Raw genomic sequence first — 22,085 nt, 5'->3', positions numbered from 1 at the left:
TCAGAAGTTAACCTCTGTCTCTGCATCAGACCAGTCACCACAGACATTAGAGTAAGTATTACTGTCCCGACTGGCCTTGCACAAAAGAGAAGCAAAATTAATAATTAATTCAGTGATAGTTTTGTTGCCTAAATTAGAATTGAGTATGAACTTTAGAATTAGGCCCTTAATTTCTAATTCTTCTATTTATTTAAGGGTTTTCTTCAGAAAATGAGTGCTTTCCCTGTAATACATACGGAAATCAGATTTCGGTGGGGAGTAGCTGGTTCTGTGATTTCAGAAGATATTCTGCACCCTGGGATTTCTATGGGCCCTACACATACTTATGGGCTTGCTATCATGAAAACATTCTGATATATACAAATAGCTCCTACCATGACAGTTATCCTCAATGTGTGCATCTGATAAGAATCTTTTGAGTTTGGTCAACTTCTTCCCAGTGAAGGATTATTATAATTTTCTGTTGATCTTATTACTCAGTAACTGCATATTGTAGGATCAAACAAACACATGTAATAGGTATCTTTCATTCTCAACCCAAATCACGTGAGTGATTTGATACATATATTTTTCCAAGGCCATCATTTACAGTAATTTGCACATGTCCACTAATTTTACTCCTGGGGGAATTATCACCAAAAAAATTTAAAATTCTGCAAATTATGTTAAAACAACACAATATAATCACACCAGTTTCAATTATTTTTGATCATTTATTTCAAAATACCTGTCAGCAAGTATGTCTGTAACAATACAGACAAAAAAGATTCAGGAAATTTTTTTTGATAAATAGATTCCTTACTAGGCATATTAATATAGAACTCTGAGTAATAATTCATTTAAACTACCATACAGAACCATATTTCCTGCACCCCTCAGAAGCAGTGCAAAGGCTTTGGGAGTCAGTGGTAATGGAGGAGCTGAGGGAGAGGGAAGCAAATTGCTGGGAAGGATGTGGATGTGAACTTGGAGGGTTGTTGGGTATAGGTGGGAAAAGTATGGAACACATTTTTGGTGGGGCAGGGAGGGATTGTTAGGGAGCTTCCCCCACGCAGACCCTGGCTGAACCCTAGCCTCTCCCATTCAGTTAGGCACATCTGTTCCTGCACGCCCATGTGTCCTTTCACCCCCTGTCCACGTGTACCTCCACCTCCACTCAGACACTCACTCCCCCATCCCCATGTGGCCCTGCACCCTCTCCCCATGTGTGTCTGCCCCCACGCACCCACTCCCCTGTCCGTATGTGTCCCTGTACCCCCTCCCCCATCACCATGTGGCCTTGCACCCCCTGCAGCCCTGTGCCTCCACTCCCATTCAGCCCCTGCCCCAGTCTATCCTCTGACACTAGCCCTTATAAGCCTGTCTGACACCCCCTCCCCCAGCACCCCACTCTGTCTCCCTGTAGCCCCTGTCTCCTCACCTGGCCTGACAGGTGCTGCAAAGAAGGCTCTCTCTCTTCCCTAGCTGGTGGGGGAGCTTCTGCTTTGTTCTATTTCCACAGCACCCTTTGGTGGGCAAAAGGGCAGAACTTCAGCAACATTTCTGCAGAAGCTTTTTTCTGTGCAAAAAAATTAAATATGCAGGGCCTCATTAATTATGCACACACACAGTAGTGCAGAATTCCCCCAGGAGTAACTAATTTTTGGTGACAACTTGAGACACTTAGGACCTGATTTTCCAGAGTGCTTAGCAGTTTTATATCACATAAAAATGTTCAAAGCACAATTTCCATTGACTTCAGTGGCAGTTGTGAATGCTCAGCACCTCTGTGAATCTGGCCCCAAGTGTCTCATGTTGAGGACCTGGAAAATGAGGAACACCCAAATAGCAAAGAAGCTAGGGGCCCTACAAACACCAGTCTCCTTCACTATAGAACCCTAATTCATCCTCAGAGCATACTCCATTCTGTTCACTGAAAAATTTAGAGATACTGTGGAAAAGTGTATATGACAAATAATTAAGACTATGTACTTTCTTAAAAGTTGTGTGTGTGTGGGAAGTTAAGTGGAAAATTCCATCATGTGGCATCATATTGACCCCAACTAGAATTATCAACAGACCTTTAGATCCAGGAGCACAGACTGCTGTCACTTGAGTTAATGGAGTAACTGATAGCAGTAGTAGGCTGTTTTCCTCTATGGGGACCAGCACTAGAGGGGGCTGAGGCACACACTTTCCCAGTGGATTTCACAGATATTTGTATTGATAGCAGAGAATGGTGAGACTTAGGACTCCTGGGTTCAGTTCTAGATTCTTGAGTGGAGTGTGTTCTGCTGGTGATAGATCCTTCTGCTGTGTCCCCACCACTGCTCCAAGCCTGTCTCTGTCCCTTCTCTCCAATCTACAGCCTGGCCCCTCTCCAAAGCTCCTCTCCTAAATCCCCCTTCTTCTCTCCTCCTATCCACCCTGGCTCCTGCCCCCACCCCTTCTGCTCCTCTCCACCTATGGCTCCTGCAACGCTCTCCCTTGCACCTCTCTCATTCACCACTCATCCTTTATATTTTCATCATTGGGCTTCCTCCTTCTCCATTCTGCCTGGGCACCAGTACAGCAAGACATTGATAGCACAGGAGACACAGTCTTCCTGCTCTCGGCTCTTGTGCCTGGTGCCACAGCAGTCCCTGGCTGTCAAGAAGAACAAGTTCAGGAAAAGTCCTGCTCAGCCCCAGGATGGAAATGCTCATTTGGCTCTTCAAGGATGGTGCATGCTCAGTCTGCTCACACATAGTAGCTGTGAGAGGATGGTGAATGTCTGGTGCAGATGAAATCTTTGGAGAATTTAGGGACCAAATTCTAGCAAGTTTCTGCTGAGTGCGTGAACTGAGATTTTTCAAAGGCTCCTAACTTGGCCAAATTTGGGCAGATGCTCACAGGATCAGAAGAAGGCACAAGCCTAATGCTAGAGGAAGATTTCATGACTTTGCTCCATAGCATTGAGGTGCTAGAGCTTCTGAATGAAATAGTTACACAATATTTTTTAACATGGGCAAAATTATGTATTTTCCCCTAACTGCATTCTTGGAAATCACCATCATTTTAGTTTTACTTTAAACTAAAAAACTTAAAAAAAATAAGTGCTGCTGGAGGCAAACACCAGGCATGGAAAACGGTTAAAGGTTGGCAAAGTTATAAGCATCTGAAAACAGACTTACAACAGGAAATCTGGGGAAATCTTAATAATAGGTGGTGCTGCCAGTTCTTCCTATAACACAGGAATCAATATTTTCTGCCACTGAAATGTAACCACCTCTGGCATGGAGCTGGCCTGTTGGTTTAATTACAAAAGCAACAGTACACCAAAGTTTAGGGCAGGAAATGAAGCTGAATATTATATCTAATGTAAAGATCATGCACAGTTAGAGTAGTAGGATATGAAGGGAGCCTCTTCCTATCTTGGCATGCCTAGGCAGGATTCCAACCTGGAGCATCCTGAGCACTAAATGGGGGATTGGTTAGCATACCTGGTAGTGCTCCATGGCCACAACGTGGTATGACCTTTTTTGGTTGGAAGGAGTCACCCAGGTTCAGTCCCTCTGTGTCTACTGCCAATGGTAGTAGGTCAAAGGGGAACACATTGCTCCCTTATGAAGCAGAAGTAAAGAGTGCTGGATTACCTAAGCCATGCAACCTGACACCAGCAAAATGATTTTTGGAGAAGTGTACACAGTGGAATTGCCTGTGTCTTTGGGGCTTCCTTAACAAGTTTGCAATTCAAAAGGACGCAGGATAGACTAAGAGCTAAATGCAAAATCCAATTAAATCTATCTACAGAAACATCTGCATCATGGGAGCCTGGGAAATTTATTTTATTGGGGCTTATGAGGTCTAGGGTAGAAAACAATGTTGTGCCTATTCAAGGGAATAGATAAATATTGTTTAATATTTCCAAGAAGGTGAGTTCATAAATTAACATCCCTGATTGTCAACTGGCTTGTTCATTAACTTAATATTCAGTAAAGGGAGCAATTACCATGGCAACATTCACATCTTATGACACATTGTGCTTCCTTGACTGCATAATCTGCACAACACACACACTGTGAACTTTGGTATTTATGATAAAATTAAAGAGAAAGTATCTCATGATTGACACATTTGTCTGTTTTTTTTAAAATGCTCCTTTAAAAAAAAAAAAGAGTCCTCCCCTTTACCCTTCTTCAAATTGTTTTCTCTCCATCCCACTGAAATGTTGAAAACAGCTCATGCCTCCCCCGGATCTTCAGATATATGTTCCTGACAGTAATCCTACGCTATGCAAATGTAAACTGCAAAGTGCAGGATTTTTTAAAAAAATTAAGTACATCCAGTGGAGTCTAAATTGTGAATAAAAGCGCTAAGGGGAATAATAATAATAAAAAAAATCTTCCAGTGCCTACATAATTATAGTTCTGTTGAACAAAGCCTTACATCTTTTTGGATTGGAGTTAATCTTAAATCTCCAGACATATGTGCCAACCATACCTACTATATTTAGGAGAGGCAGTCCTTATATTTTTAATTTCTCTTTCTTTAAAAAAAAAAGAAAAGAAAAAACTGTCTTTCATTCTGAAAAAACTTTATAAAGGTCCAATGTGTTTCAATGGAGTTAATTGTTTATCCCTATTTTTCTCATGGATTGACCCTAATTATAGCTTTTAAATGTTTATATTCAAAATAGAGGGCATGATCAATTAACCTCCTTGCATCAGATATCTTTGACCCTCTCCCATTAAGATAATGTGAGACAGAACCCCTACCCCCAAAAAAAACTCTTGGATACTTCTGTTGTGCTGCAGCTTCTTCCAGGATGAATGTTGAGCCTTTGACTATTTTTAAGCCTATGTAAAGAGTCCATTTTAGAGTGCTCTCACTTCCCACTAATATCAATGGCAGCTGAATGTGGTTAGCATCTTGCAGGATCACCCCATTATCTGTATTTGGAGTTACTGGCATGCCCTATGCTTCAACAGAACTATAATTATGTAGGCACTGGAAGATTTTTATTTCCCTTAGCACTTTTAGTGAATACAGCCAATGGAGTCTAAATTGTCAATGTTAGAACTCTAGATATTCTTGTTATACATATAAAGGTCTAATTTTCTGAGTCTTGCTAAGCTTCTCAAAGGTATCATGTGGCAATGAGTTCCATAGACTAATAATTAAAGTATTCCTTTTATCAGTTTTGAGTTTTCCATCTTTCAGTTTAGTGGAATCTCTCCTTGTTCTTGTATTATGAGAAAGGGTAAATAAAAGTTCCCTGACTATAGTATTGTTTATTTTTTAGTCATGCCCTCCTTATGCATTTCCTGTCTAAGTTAAAATAGTCAGTCTTTTCAGTCTCTTCATATGAGAGCTTTTCCATGTCCATCACACTCACCACCCATCTTTGAATCCCCTTAATTTCTGTTTTATCCTTTTTCATATAGGGTGAGCAGAACTGTATACAGTACTCCAGGGGAGGGCCTATCCATTGATTTATTTACTAGAAAAAATATTATCCTCCTTCCAGCATTCCTCATACAGCCTAGTATTTATTTCTTTGGCTGCTGCTATACATTGAATCAAGACCCCTGCCCAAATGTCCACACTGATGCCCAAGTCTTTCTCCTGAGCTGATGCTGTTAAAGAACCCAAGGCAGAGTATTCCCTCCAACATGCATTACTTTGCATTTGTCAATTTCATCTGCCATCAGGCTGCCCATTCACCTACCCTGATTAGCTCTCTGAAGTTCCTGAAATTTAGATCTTGACAGAATTTCAGAATTGTGTCATCTGTAAAATTTGGACTGTGCCCCCCCCACCTTTTCAGATAATTAATAAATATACAAAACATCAATCCTAGCATGGAACCCTAAGCCACCCAATGGGTAATCTTTTGCCATGATGAAAATTGACTGTTTATTCTTCCTCTTTGATTTCTTCATCTCTCACCCTAGGACTGCTTATTTTCTTTAGAATCTCTTGTGAACAAAAGCCTGTTGAAAGTCTAACTAAATTATGTCAAGATGTTCTTCTTTGTCCCCTAATTTACCAAAACATATAAAGAACCAACAGTTAGAAAAGGCATGAAGCTATACTGGCTAGACTGTAATCATATTATGATCTTCTAACCATTTTATAATTCTAGTTTTAATTGTCATTTCAACCAGCTCACCGGGTAAAAAAGTGACCTCACTGGTATGCCATTTCCTGGATCACCTGAACACTCCTTCTAAAAATCTAAGAACCACATTTGCTACTTTCCAGTCCTTTGGTACAGTAGTTGATATTAATGAGAAAATGCACATTTTTGCTAGCAGTGTAGCCACTTCATTCTTAAGCATCATTTTGTTTATATACAATCTGGGCCTGGAATTGTTGCTGTGACAGATTTGGTCACAGAGACACCCTTTGGACTGTCACCTGATGTGCTGAAACTACCTCTGAGCCTGTTTTCTTTGCCAGCTTTGGACTCCAGAACCCTGTCTTGTTGAGCCAGACATGCTAGCCTGCTGCAACAATCCTTTCCCCTCGTACAGTCCTTGTAGTTCCATCTCAGGTGGTATCTAGGGGATTTCTCATGACTGGCACCCCTTTGTCCTGCTCCACCCCCTTTTCTAGCTTTGGCACAAGATGGGAATCCTTTGTCCCCACCCCTCCTTCTAAATGGAAAAGGACCAGATTTAAGATGGATTCCAGTATCATGTGACATGGTCTAAGGTCTAAGACCTCATTCTTCATTACCCAGGTCACATACACTGGAAGGCTTGCAGGTAAATGAACCCATTCACAATGAATTGTCCTAGTCAATGGGAACCATCAAGATCCTAAGCCACCATTAATGGCCCACACTTTGTATCATTACAATAGGACCTCAGAGTAATACTTCATATTTCTAGTTTTAGATACAAGAATGATACATTCATACAAATAGAATGAACACACTCAGTGGATTATAAGATTTGTAATGATACCTTACAAGAGATCTTTTGCATAAAGCATATTCCAGTTACATTATATTCACACTCAGCATATTTCCATAATACATATAGAGTGCAACTTCACAGTTGCTTTTTAATTTCAGTTTCTTCCACCGTTTCTTCTTTTGACCTCTGAAATCTTTTCTAGTGATAAAGGTGTACTATCAGAATACCTCTAGAGTAGGTATTTTCCCAACATCCTCTGTGGTGAAGACATGCAAAGAATTTTTAGCTTCTCAGCAGTAGCCTTACCTCTCTGGTAATCAGCAGACCATCATGATCTGCACATTGCAAGCCACAGAACCTCACCCACCCTAATCTCTCACTGAGTTACTAAAGTCTTCAAATCTTGATTTTTAAAGAGTTCAAGTTACAGAGAACTCACAATTTACTCTAGTTTAAATCTGCAAGTGACCCGTGATCCGCACTGCAAAGGAAGGCAAAAACATGCCAGGGTCTCTGCCAATCTGACCCAGCCCCAAATATGGCCATCAGGTAGATTCTGAGCATATGTGCAAAACCCACCAGACAGACACTTGGAAGAAAAATTCTCTATAGTAACTCAGAGCCTTCCCTATCTAGTGTCCCATCACCAGCCATTGGGGCTATTTTTTTTTTTTTGCAAGTAATCACAGATTGCCTACAATGGCAGGTAGGCAGTCTCATCATACCATCCCCTCCATAAACTTATCAAGCTCAGTCTTGAAGACAGTTAGATTTTTTGCTCCCAATGGTCGCCTTGGAAGGCTGTGGCAGAACTTCACTTCTCTAATGGTTAAAAACCTTTGTCTAATTTCAAGCCTAAAACTTGTTGATGGCCAGTTTATATCCATTTGTTCTTGTGTTCACATTGGCTCTTAACTTAAAGAATTCTTCTCCCTCCCTGGTATTTATCCCTGTGATGCATTTATAGAAAGCAATCATATCTCCCCTCAGCCTTCTTTAGGTTAGGGTAAACAGGCCAAGCTCTTCGAGTCTCCTCTTATAAGGTAGGTTTTCCATTCCTCTGATCATCTTAGTAGCCCTTCTCTTCATCTGTTCCAGTTTGAATTCATCTTTCTTAAACATGAGAGACCAGAACTGTACACACTATTCCACATGAGGTCTCATGCATGCCTGGTATAACGGTATTAACACTTACCTCTCTCTACTGGAAAAGGAGCAGATGCTACAAGCATCTGGGTACAGACCTGGTCCTTATACTGCTCTGCTGTGTACTGCAGTGATGCCAGCCAGGGCCAGCTCCAGACACCAGGGAAGTAAGCAGGTGCCTGGGGCAGTCATTAGGAAGAGGCAGCACTCCATGTGTTATTAGGGCGGCACGTCCGAGTCTTTGGTGGCACTTCAGCAGCAGCTCAATCGGGTTTTTCTTTCTCTTTTTTCTTCGTCGCTTGGAGTGGCAAAAAAGCTGGAGCCGGCCCTGATGCCAGCTGAGTGAATACTGGAGTGGTGTGGGAAAGTGTCCTATCATGGTGGAACAAATAAGGCAGCTCTCCCCCAAAACCTTCTGCAAAGGATTGTAGAGTAACTACATGGAAGTTTCCTAGAGCTCTCCATGGAGGATTCCCAGGCCATGCCTGTGCACATAAGCAGTCTTTTCTGGGAGCACCCTCGGCGTAGCTGGAGCAGCCACCAGGAAGCAGACACCCATTGCTCCTCATTTTGTTCAGATTAAACAAACAGAGCATGTAACCCCTACTGTTAGATTAGAAATGTGTACTCACCAGAGGTGCCTTCCCTGGGATTACAGTCAACCACCATGCTGTCCTGTGACCAGCTGGGCTCTGGGGTTAAAAAAACAGCTCCTGGCTCTCTGGGAGAATGGATCCACTGCTCACCCATCTCCCATCCTCCTCCTCCTCCTGAATGTCCTCCTCATTGTTGCCCCTTGCAAATCTTTATGTAGATGTCTATGTTTCTTCAGCGGGATCGGAGCTGTGACTGCTCAGACACTTCTCCCCACAGACCGGTAAGGTCCACCATCTCCTGTGTACTCCAGGCTGTTGCGCATTTGGGGTGTTGAGTCATCATCATGATCAGCTGGTCTGGACCAAAGTGGGTCGTGATCACGTTTGAATGGTGTTGCCAGGGCTGTTAAACTTGCTGGGGCCCAGGGCTGAAGCCAAAGTCCAAGCTCCACCACCCAGGGCTGAAGCCCTCAAGCTTCAGCACCACCCAGGGTGGGGGGCTTAAGCATCAGTCCCTCTTCCTGGGGTCTTGTAGTAATTATTGTTGTTAGAAAGGAGTTGCAATGCAATGAAGTTTGAGAAACACTGGCATATTTAAATAAATATTATTTGTTGTATAGATATATAAATCTCAATATTTATAATATAAAATTAATTTTACTGGTTTCAATAAAAGCCTTCTGCTACTAATTTTAGCACCAATAGTAGGTAATTCAGCATAAGCTTCTATAAAAAGAAAACAAATCAATTTATTGGAAAAGTACAACCTGCATACAATTTTCTAATTGTTTACTTATTACTTGGGTATAATTCATATCAATATAACTAATAGTTGAGCTTTAAACTTGTGGGTTATCTGCATCCTATCTCTTCTGTTGCCTCTTGTATTCTCAATTGCCATCTTGTATCTTCTAAGAGTTTCATTGTGTATTCAGAAAAGGAATTCCACAATTTAAATGCCCCGACAGAGAAGAAACATTTCCTGAGAACTCTTCTAGTAAATTGTATTATTTACTGTATTTTTTATATTGCATTGTTTACTGCTACTTTACTGACATATGCAATTAGTTCAAAGAATTTATCTAAAATTTATTTCTGTCATGATGTCAGCGTTACAGAGAGGGCTGCTGAAAATGAAGATTTTATTTTTACAATTTTGCCTTTGTATATATGCAAGTAAACTTGTGTTTATATATTGAATGTCCTTTCTGTGAAAATAATAAATTATTTTTTTATGGTATCATGCCTCTTACATTTGACATAGCTTAGGGCCTCTGAATGTCATAATCCAGCCCTGCCAACAGCAGGCTCAGAACTTTTGAATGAGGAAGGCCACCTTGCTGGAGCTAAGTAAGGAGCTTGCCATAGCCTTTCCATGCTGGAATACTCAGATGAGACTCTGTTCTAGTCCAGAAGTGTTGCTGCTGTTACCATCTGGAAGCTGGTCACCCTGGACTGTTATAGATTGGTGGCTGAGCAGTTTGCTGTCAGGAAGTAAACACAGTCAGTGCTGCAGTGATGGAGATTTGCAAAGCAATTATAGCTTTGGTTCACCCACAGGTGTTTAAGATTGAAAGCGTCTCTGAAATAATAAAAGGCTTTCAGTGAATGGACTTCCCAAATTGTACCCATTAGCTGCCTTCCCCCTCCAACATGCACATGATTATGTAAACTGGAAAGAATGCTACTCCATTGTTCTGCAGGCCTTGGTCAACTACTGAGGGAGGTTCATGACCAACTTTATAGGACGACAAGCCGAACGCATGATGCTAGGGCTGTAGAGTAAGTTAAACATGCAGAGACCGTAGCTAGTGAGAGACAGTGCAGTCCTGCCATGCACAGAATTCATAGACAACAGTTATGATTGGTAGTTGGTTACTGTTATGTTTTGGCAGAAAAATGGGAAAAGTCTGTCTCACCTTTTACAGTCTGAGGTAAACAACCCCACTGCACATGTGCAAACTTGAAAATAAACCTGTCTCTAGGCAGAGAGGGGAGTTGTTTAATTCCCCCTCAGACACCAGATGACAGCAGACAGGAAACCCCTAGCTTTGTTCTTGCTACTAGGACCCCTCCAGATCAGACAGGATTAAGTTAAACCATACAGAGCACATTTGTACTGTTGTGTATATGTGCTACAGTATTGTTCAATAAACTACATGTGTTTTATGGAGCTGGTCTCGTAGTCTCCTACCTAAGGCTGTGTGGCCCAGAACCATACCCTTATCAGCAGGGTAACAAATTGGCGCCTGAACAGGGACCCACAGGCTAAGAGACTACATGTCAGTCAACTGATAGTACATAGGCTTGCTTGGGTGAAGGGTTGCAGCCTTCCCCACAGCGTCCAGGGTGGATTATGAGTGAGGCCACCACCCTGGCAGGACAAACCTTTGTTTTGACTGGTACCTTACCTTTCTTTAATCCAAGGGAAAAGTGGTTATAGGACCACATCCACAAGAGCAGAGGCTCTGTGTGGTGGCTGGGAAACTTGCCTACAAGTGACCTGTTTGGTCAACTATGTGATCAGTGGGATAAATGGTTGGAAAAGAGACTCAGGGAGTCTTCCTAAACCCACCAATAAGAATAAAAATACGAGTTGCCTTAAAGGACTTCATATTGCTGCCAAAAGAAGACTCCCAGTGTCTAGGTGATGCGCTGGAGCATATACTGCAGTTGCTGAAACAAGTGACTGCCAGTCAGGAGCACTGTGAACAGCTACAGAGAGAAAATGCCATTTTGCAGGTCAGTGCACTTAAAGATGCCCTAAAGATCGGGCAATTGGCACAGAATAACAGCTATTGTTGAGAGGAAATTGAGAAGCTGACAGAACAGAACCACTGCCTAGAACAGAGGAATACAGGCTGCCATTGTTGTAGTGTTTGACACATAGGTACATGGTGCCATGGTTGATCATGCTGGATGTAGGCTGGAAATACCATTGTTGCAGCAGCAACTTCAGGCAGCCCAAGCTGTTAGTGTGGTACACGCTCATTGCCCTCTTATGTTGCCCTCAGGATCAGGGGATGAAAACCCTTATGACAATGATGATAATGATGATTTGGACTCCAGGCAGGATGATCGGGGTGATGGACAGTGGATCATAGATCCAATGCTGCTTGTGGCTCACCTTCTTACACCCCTTTAAAACAACAATTGGCCTTGTTAGATCCTAGAAGAGGTAACTTCCCCATGGCCCCAGTAATCATAGGCTGAATGGAGGTTGGACATGGGGAGAACACCGAGACCAAAGTAATCTCCCAGACCATTACCAAACTGTACTCTCCCGAGGAGATCAGAGTTATAAGTAAAGATCTGGGACCTTGGTCGGAGGAAACAGCTGCCTCCTGGATTTTGGGTATAGAGCTGAGAAGCGATATCATAGGTGATACAGCACTGAATGAAGCCAGGTGGATTAAATGGCAGCCTGGCGACTGACGCAGCAACAAAACCTGTATTACATGGACAGGTTTGGGTGGGCCAGTGATGGAATGGGCTGAAGTGGGTTGCATGTTTCAGCTGCCCAATTCAGTGGGAAATGATGCGAGTACTCAAGTAACAGGAGTAGTCATGGGACCCATGGGGGAAGTCAAGCAAAATACAAATAGATACACCAAGTGCTATACAAGTGTAAGAAGATCTCTAGGCTACATACCAGCTCTGCCCCAGACTTTGAGTAATACCACACACTGTACCTGGTCAAGGAAAAAGAAGAGGAACTATAAAAGGAATAATCACCTCTCCAGGCCATGGTATATTCTTGGTGGTAGTGGAATACTTGCTAACTCTTCCATTTTGGATGTAAATCCTCCGAGTACAACAACTCATCTCTCAATTCCAATTAGGTTAAGGCTCACAGCTGATATCCCAACTTTCACTGAATATCTGATAGAAGTCAATCATTATCTTATCAGGCAGGATCATATGCAAAAGGTTCTAGTTAATCGTGTTCACAGACTGAAGAGAGTAGAATTGTTTCTGCAAAATGTGTCAGAGGCAAGCATTAAACCTGAGTAACAAATACATAATGCCACTGCTGACAGGATGGGACAATTGGTGGAGGTACCAACAAAGCCTAACCATCAGAGGAGGAGCACTGTGGGAGATGTTAGGAACTGTGGGCAACATTTGAGTTATAACTCAGGTTAACTTTGCAGTGAAGACAAGCCTTCAGACTTATTGGTTCCTCACACAGCCATGCCAAATACAAAGATTTTAAATGTTTTTATTTTTGACTTTTCAATTAGCTTCCTCTTCCCTTCCCCCCTTTAAGTTTAGTGTCACTGTACTAAATTTTGACACCTTTCCTTCCCCAAGGATATTGAATTTAATTACACTGTGGTCACTGTTGCTTAATGACTCATCTATAATTACTTCTTGAACCAATTCCTGCATTTTACTTAATTTTAAACTGAAAATAGTCTCTCCTGTTGTGTGCTCTAGAACTAGCTGTTCCAAGAAGCAATCATTCAATATGTCAAGAAAAACCTTGCCCCATTGTGACATTTGACCAGATAATATACAGGTAGTTGAAGTCCTTCATTATTATAATTTTTGCTGCCTCTTTGATCTCTCAGTATTATGCACTTGATAGCCTTTTCTTGATCTAGAGGTGGATATTACTGCTGTCCTATTAACCCAACTCTATAGAAAACTGTTTCTAGACAAACAGCAGAAAAGTTGTAAATGCCTAACTCTCCTACTTTATTCATATTGATTAGGTGTCAATTTAAAAGCCAGATTGGGACCATTGCTAAGTAAGTTATTTTATTTTCACTTAAACAAACCAAGACAATTAAATATAGAAAACTATTCAGGTAATGTTATGTACACAGAGTAAAAATAAAACAAAAAGTCAAGAAATGCAGAAGGTAAATTTCTGTCAGCATCATTAACTCAGTGAAGTTGCACAGCCTGTTCAACATAAATAGACCTTATAATAGTGTGTATGTAGGTAATCCCAAATGAGAGTGCTCAGCTGCTACTGACAAAATCTGAAGTCCCCCCCCCCCATCACATTTAACAAGAGAAATAGGAACAAAAAATACTGCATATTTGCTATATGGTAGAGTTAAAGATAAGGTAAGGAAACTTCATTCCCTCCCCCCCCCCCACACACACTTCCTGATTCCTTTTCATTTTAACCATGTAACTGTGCATCTTTAACATCTAGCTATATTTCTCTGTATGTCTCTATAAAAGGCCAGATTTGCATCAGTGTAACTGAGACAGAATCTGGTCTATTTTATATATATTTGTGGCTGTTTAACTTTTATATATAGTATCTACACACATACAGTGGGTACTATTTATATATTAAAAGGTAAACAAATATTGTATCATGGTGCTGATTTTACCACAATATTCTCTATATTTAGAAGGTACACCACAAGAGGTACAATATTTATGCAAAATCCCAGTAAATGTTTACTTTTTAATATACATATGATCTATAAAATTCTGAACTTGGAGACCATGGCTAGCTACAATAGGATTTATATGAAGAAGCTGCTCTTTTTCTTTTGCATGGTTTTATTTTAAGCTACAGCAGATGTATCATTTGATGGGCAAAGAAATATGTGGCTTAGTTTCTTCATTGCTATAGTGGCATTTAGTGTGTTGAGGTTCAAAATGTAATCCTGACTTTACAGCTGTGTTCTGAAAAAGAAAAAAGGCACTTAAGGCAGTGCTTCTCAAGCTATCTGATGAGGGGGACTGGCAATTCCCCCCCTCCCCCCAAACGTGCGCGCAGACCGGCAGCCGATGGCTCCGGTCCGCGGACCACCACTTTGTGTGGCACTGATTTAACTGGACTAAGACTACAACTTACTTCTTTGGTGAAATTAAATCAATTGATTTCCATCTGTCACTTGAATAAAATGGAGAGTGTATTGCAGTTAAAAATAGAATAGCTTACTTTGGAGACTATTATATAAGATCTTTGCTGTTTACGGTCTGTATATTGTACTGCACTATACTTATTTGTGTTACTAATAGTACAAATTAGAATATTCAGCTATGGTCACAGATCTATTTTGACAAAACTTAAGACATTGCATTTTACTACTGCCTATTATTAGCATTATAGAAAAGTTGGGGACTGAAGGCTCACTTAGGCCATGATTGAGGAAAACATCCCTCTTCTGGACAGCACTTATGCATGTGGTCAAGTTCCACTGGAAGCAAGCCTATGTGCTTTCCTGAATCAAGGCCTTAGACAGGTAGACACTTGGGTAGTTTTACCTTCTAGTTCCATGGTTTTTATCCACCCACCAAAGTGATTGTTGCAACTATAGAGTTTTTTTTAACTCAATTAAAAATGTAAATGTTATGTTCTGTGAGTTTTGCACTAATTAAAGCTATGCACACACCCTACCTCTATCATTAGATGTAGGCATGCATCTCATACTAGTGACATATACATTTTTACACATACACATAATGTGTTGGGCCAGATTTAGTGGTACCTGCCAGTTATTTTATCTCACTCCAGTGTGGCAAAGCACCTAGTATGAACCTAGCTTCAATGGCTGGCTAAACTGTGTGGAGTCACTGGAGCAGCACAAAGCAGCTGGGACAAGGCAGTGAATCTGGCCCATTATACACTGTTCTGTATATATCTTTGGCAGAATGCTTTCTTGCATTAACACTTGCACCTGTGCTGTAGCAGAGGGTACAGTAAAACACATTGTTTCACACTGTCTCACATTTCACAAACTGTATTTATAGCACAACACGCCAATGCACACATTAGAGTTTGTGTATTTAACCCAAAGGCTAGATTTCCCGCAATCACTGTAACCTGATGCCTTGCAACGATATGTGAAGTTGAGAGAATCTTCAAGTTGATTTGCTTCCTCATATTCTACTTGTGGAACCTAACACCAATTAACAAGATAGGATAGCCACGGAAGGACACCAGAGCGTGCCTTTGAGGTCTCTCTCCATGCTGATCTGTCTTGATATGTGTAGTTTGGAAGAGTCTCAGTGCAAATTCAAAAGAGAAAGCCAAGGGAAAAGCAGAAGCCTTATGCACCATTGTTCTGAACTGTCATTTAAGAGCCTGTGCCATCACTGGTCAACTCTCATGGCTTTGGCATGCACTGGCATCAGTACCACTAGTGTTACTCATGTCCAGAACAAAAGCCTCTTGGCAGCAAGCTGAATATTGACATGACAAATATCAAAAGGTCAAACATTTTTTTTTACCTGTAGCTGCTGCTAGGTCGTAAGGGAGGAGTATAAAGGTGAGGAAAAAGATGTGACAAACTGGGGTAAACATTTGATAATGTAACCCTCAAAGGTTAGACAATTGAGGAGATGGAGAAACAGTAAAATGGGTTTCTATCTCTCAGGAGTTCACAAATTACTGAAGCTTCACATATTGGTAGCAATTAGCAGATGTGTGGCAATTTCATAGTAATATTTAAAGGAATATGAATACTGCACATACCTGCTTATAGTACATACTTCCAGCTACACTCAGAAATTAGGGAAAGATTTTTCAAAGCCAGCTAGGGGATTTAGTCACAGAACTTCCATTGAAAGTCATCTGAGTTGTGTGGCCCAAATCTACTTAGTCAGCCTTGAAAATCTCAGTTTTTTCTCTTCTGTAGTAGAGAAATAGACCATGTTAAAAGAACATTAAGGTTGAAAAGTCAAGCACTTAAGATTTAGAAAAGGCCACAGAATCTCCCCACAGCTCCCAGACTCCTTGCCAAGTTAATTGCAGTCACTCTATCCAACTTTCAGTCCCAGTTTCCCTCCAATCCCGCCAGCCTCCAGTCCCAGTCTTCCCTCCACCCCGACTCCTTGTCCAAACTTAATTCCCTTCCCCCCAGTCCAGCTCTTATTCCCTCTGCATTCAATTAAGGTAGCTTCCTCCTCCATGCTGTCTAGGCACCAGTGAGGGCATGGAGAGTCAGGATCCCTGCTCTCAGTTCTGGTGGCCAGATCCAGACCTGGAACGAGCCAAGCCACTGCCCCCACCGAGTGTGGGCTGGCTCCGGTGCCCAGCAGCCGCCCCTCCCCGCAGTGCTGGGCCGAGCTGCTGGCCTAACCCTCCCACCTGCCCCAGAGCTGCCCGAGGCATGGCAGGCTCAAGCTCAGGGCTACCAGGTGGAGCTGAGCACCAGCTGGCTTGCAGTAGAGAGAGAGGGCAGGGCCTCAGGGCACAACATGGGCGGGGCCATGGCCTGGGTCAGTGGAGGCATAGCCTGCCCTGGCCTAGGATACCCGCTGCCCATTTATAGAAGAATTATGAAATCTATTTCTGAAGGAAAAAAATCTTGTATTCAGTTGTACTCTACACCTGGGTACTTTAGGCAAAGATTTTGCAACATAAGTCTTGTATTAAAGGCTAGAATTAAATTGCCCTCTATTTCTGTTCTTTAAAGCCTATGACCCAAAGCACACAGGAGTAGTAGAACTTTGAGATAATGGGGATAAACCAAGTTCAAACCTTGCCAGACTACCATGCATTTTCCAAATCAATTGTAACCTATGACAGTCTCCACTGCATGTATTGCTACTGGCCAACATTTTCAAACTTTCCAGAGGTGCTGATGCTTACAGACCCAACAGCAGACAATACTAGTTGTGTGTACTCAGCACCTTTGAAAGTAAGGTCACTTTGATTTAGGTGCCTAACTGTGCATTTAGATATCTAACTCGTTTAACAGCAATGATCTCTGTCAGCAACCATGATGGGGATAGTCTGACCTAGTGGCTGGAGCCATGGCGGTTGGCCCTAGTGTCTGGAGTCAGGGGTCAGAGCCAGAATCATGAGTCCAGAGCTGGACTGGAGAGACAGCAAGGCTGGAGCAGAACCAGAGCTGGAGCGAGAGCAAGGCTGGAGCAGGCTAAGACTTGGGGAGGAGAGAGTTGCAAGCCCTGGAGTGACACTGAGCAAATTAAGCTGCTGGTCCTCCTGTGGCATTTATATACCTGCCCTAAGAGTCACCAGACCAGTTCCTGGCTTGTGGATTGGCTGAAAAGTGTTAGGAAATCTAAATGTAGGTGGTCACTACCAACTCCCCCTATATTAGAATTTATTCTTAACTGTAGTATGCAAGATTGGCAAATGCAGTCATTAATGAGGGTTCTACAGAAAGGGACAAGTTATCTAGGTCTTCAAACAATCCCCAACCTCATCATCGGACGCAAGCTCCCCACAGACCAGACACACCAACTCAAAGCGGCACCAGACCCTGCCAGAACACCACATGCAAAACTTGCAGACAGATCTCCACTGCTACAGTGATCAACACCCCCCCCACAACACACCTTTCAAGATCTGTGGATCCTTCACATGCCTGTCACAACATGTGATATACCTCATCCAGTTCACTAAATGTCCCAATAGCAACTATGTGGGTGAAACCAGACAATCACTATGCTCTTGAATGAACTCACATAAAAAAAAGGTGAAGACAAAAATGTCACACCACCCATGGACAAACACTTTTCACAAAGCGATCAATCCAGATCTGACCTCTCAGTCTTTGTCCCCAAAGGAAACCTGCACAACAACTTCAAAAGACATGCCTGATGCTTAAATTCATAAATTTGCAAGACAGTAAAAATATGGTCTTATAAAGACATTGGATTTACAGCTTATTAAACAATATGTAACCTACTAACCTCCCTTTTTTGGCCAATAGTGCCTGCAAATATGGTCTTTTCATGGGGGAAGGAACACTCATCTCTCATGGATGGCCCCCTTTCCTCTCGGTTAGGTCCATGGGTGGTGTGATATTTTTGTCTTATCATTTTTCTTTTTTGGTCTTACATCAGGGTGGCACCTGCCTCTCACAAGCACCCCCGGCCTCTGGTTCTCTCAGCCAGTCTTCAGCAGCTCAGCCCTCCAGCCAAGCTGCACACACGGTCCCAGGGTATACAGTTCAGAGTCCTGATCACAACCCTGATATTGGTTGTAGTGTAGAACTATGGCCCATAGTTCTTAGGCTTCTTACCAGAGGCACTGCCTTCTTCAGACACCTATCCAGGGCCCCTCTTGGTACCTTCAACTGGTGTCCTTTTCAGCAGCACTCCCTGGGCTCAGTCTGCTCCCAGAACAGTAGGGCCCATCTTGGTACCCTCATCTGGTCTGGCCAGGTTTTATGCTCAGTCCCCTGGGCTCAGCCTTCCCACAGTGACCTTTCAATGGCTCTGCTGCTATTCTAGCTAGCTAGCCCGCTACCCATTCTTTGGCACCCTCCTATGGGCTCAGTTCTGTCTGGTGAGCTCTCTGCAGCAAGCTAGCCACAGTCCTGCTGTTCCTCTAACTAGCCAGGCACCCAATCTTCCCTTATCAAGCTCTACACAACAACTGGAAGCTCTACTGCTTGCCTTTTATCTGGCCCTTCTAGCCCCTTATTGGCTGCTCCAGCAGCCTTTCTGAATGGCTGCTCTTCTGCAGCAACTCTAGGCTGCCTGGAGGACTTCTCACTACTCTATTCTGGGACAGAGTGATGCAGGGCCATGAGGCCTTAGGAAGGGGGCCTCCGGACCTAGTCCACCCTGCCACAGGGCCACTTCACCTTGAATGGTTCCTTAGAATATATGTTAACGTCTTATGCTAAACAATCAGTTCCACATTGTAGTTAGTTGCAACACTCTTGGGGGCTGGCTTCATGAACAGTGCTACAGTGGATTTTTCACACCTGAGTGATATAATTATAATGATATTGGTTGTAGTGTAGACCTGGCCTGAGTAAGCCCTGGTCTACACTACACAGTTAGGTCGACATAAGGCAGCTTATGTTGACCTAACTATGTCAGTGTACACGCTATAGCTGGTAGAAAAGGAGTATTTGTGGCACCTTAGAGACTAACAAATTTATTAGAGCATAAGTTTTTGTGAGCTACAGCTCACTTCATCGGATGCATTTGGTGGAAAAAACAAAGGGGAGATTGATATACACACACAGAGAGAACATGAAACAATGGGTTTATCATACACACTGTAAGGAGAGTGATCACTTAAGATAAGCCATCACCAGCAGCAGGGGGGGGAAAGGAGGAAAACCTTTCATGGTGACAAGCAAGGTAGGCTAATTCCAGCAGTTAACAAGAATATCAGAGGAACAGTGGGGGGTGAGGTGGGAGGGGGAGAAATACCATGGGGAAATAGTTTTACTTTGTGTAATGACTCATCCACTCCCAGTCTCTATTCAAGCCTAAGTTAATTGTATCCAGTTTGCAAATTAATTCCAATTCAGCAGTCTCTCGTTGGAGTCTGTTTTTGAAGCTTTTTTTAAGAGTATAGTTGGATAGATTAACAATATTGCTGGGTAAGTTACGGGAATCATTGTTGTGGCCCCTTGTGGCATATAGTAGTTTAGATAGCTTAGTGTCCTTTTTCTTTTGTAGAGAAGCAAAGTGTGTGTTGTAAATGGCTTGTCTAGTTTTTGTAAAGTCCAGCCACGAGGAAGTTTGTGTGGAAGGTTGGTTCTTTATGAGAGTATCCAGTTACATACTACACAGACTATGCTGACAGCTTGTGCCACACACTCTCAAAGAAACTGCGGAACCACCTGATCAACATTCTCTACAGCAAACAGGGAAAGATTAAGAATGAGCTCTCAAAACTGGATACTCTCATAAAGAACCAACCTTCCACACAAACTTCCTCGTGGCTGGACTTTACAAAAACTAGAAGATGAATAAATCTATCCAACTATACTCTTAGCCCAGCAGAAGAATCTGTCCTATCTCGGGGCCTCTCCTTTTGCCCCTCCACCCCCACGAACATGATACAGTTCTGTGGAGACCTAGAATCCTATTTTCAACGTCTCCGACTCAAGGAATATTTCCAACACACCTCTGACCAACATATTAACCCACAGAGACCTTCTTACCAACACTACAAAAAGAAGGTTTCAGAGTAGCAGCCGTGTTAGTCTGTATGAAGTGAGCTGTAGCTCACGAAAGCTTATGCTCTAATAAATTTGTTAGTCTCTAAGGTGCCACAAGTACTCCTTTTCTTTTTACAAAAAGAAGGATTCTGGGTGGACTCCTCCTGAAGGTCGAAACAGCAGCCTGGATTTCTACATAGAGAGCTTCCGCCGACGTGCACGAGCTGAAATTGTGGAAAAGCAGCATTGCTTACCCCATAACCTCAGCCATGCAGAACACAGTGCCATCCACCTCCTCAGAAACAACTCTGACATCATAATCAAAAAGGCTGACAAAGGAGGTGCTGTCGTCATCATGAATAGGTCGGAGTATGAACAAGAGGCTACTAGGCAGCTCTCCAACACCACTTTCTACAAGCCTTTACCCTCTGATCCCACTGAGAGTTACCAAAAGAAACTACAGCATTTGCTCAAGAAACTCCCTGAAAAAGCACAAGAACAAATCTGCACAGACACACCCCTAGAACCCCGACCTGGGGTATTCTATCTGCTACCCAAGATCCATAAACCTGGAAATCCTGGACGCCCCATCATCTCAGGCATTGGCACCCTGACAGCAGGATTGTCTGGCTATGTAGACTCCCTCCTCAGGCCCTACGTTACCAACACTCCCAGCTATCTTCGAGACACCACTGACTTCCTGAGGAAACTACAGTCCATTGGTGATCTTCCTAAAAAGATCATCCTAGCCACTATGGATGTAGAAGCCCTCTACGCCAACATTCCACACAAAGATGGTCTACAAGCCATCAGGAACAGCATCCCCAATAATGTCACGGCTAACCTGGTGGTTGAACTTTGTGACTTTGTCCTCACCCATAACTATTTCACATTTGGGGACAATGTATACCTTCAAATCAGCGGCACTGCGATGGGTACCCGCATGGCCCCACAGTATGCCAACATTTTTATGGCTGACTTAGAACAACGCTTCCTCAGCTCTCGTCCCCTAATGCCCCTACTCTACTTGCGCTACATTGATGACATCTTCATCATCTGGACCCATGGAAAAGAAGCCCTTGAGGAATTCCACCAGGATTTCAACAATTTCCATCCCACCATCAACCTCAGCCTGGACCAGTCCACACAAGAGATCCACTTCCTGGACACTACGGTGCTAATAAGTGATGGTCACATAAACACCACCCTATATCGGAAACCTACTGACCGCTATTCCTACCTACATGCCTCTAGCTTTCATCCAGATCATACCACTCGATCCATTGTCTACAGCCAAGCTCTGCGATATAACCGCATTTGCTCCAACCCCTCAGACAGAGACAAACACCTACAAGATCTGTATCATGCATTCCTACAACTACGATACCCACCTGCTGAAGTGAAGAAACAGATTGACAGAGCCAGAAGAGTGCCCAGAAGTCACCTACTACAGGACAGGCCCAACAAAGAAAATAACAGAACGCCACTAGCCATCACCTTCAGCCCCCAACTAAAACCTCTCCAATGCATCATCAAGGATCTACAACCTATCCTGAAGGACGACCCATCACTTTCACAGATCTTGGGAGACAGACCAGTCCTTG

The sequence above is a fragment of the Dermochelys coriacea genome, chromosome 3 (genome assembly GCF_009764565.3).
Source record: "Dermochelys coriacea isolate rDerCor1 chromosome 3, rDerCor1.pri.v4, whole genome shotgun sequence".
In the NCBI taxonomy this organism is placed as follows: Eukaryota; Metazoa; Chordata; order Testudines; family Dermochelyidae; genus Dermochelys; species Dermochelys coriacea.
The sequence above is the reverse complement of the archived record's forward strand: the minus strand, read 5'-3'. Positions refer to the sequence as shown.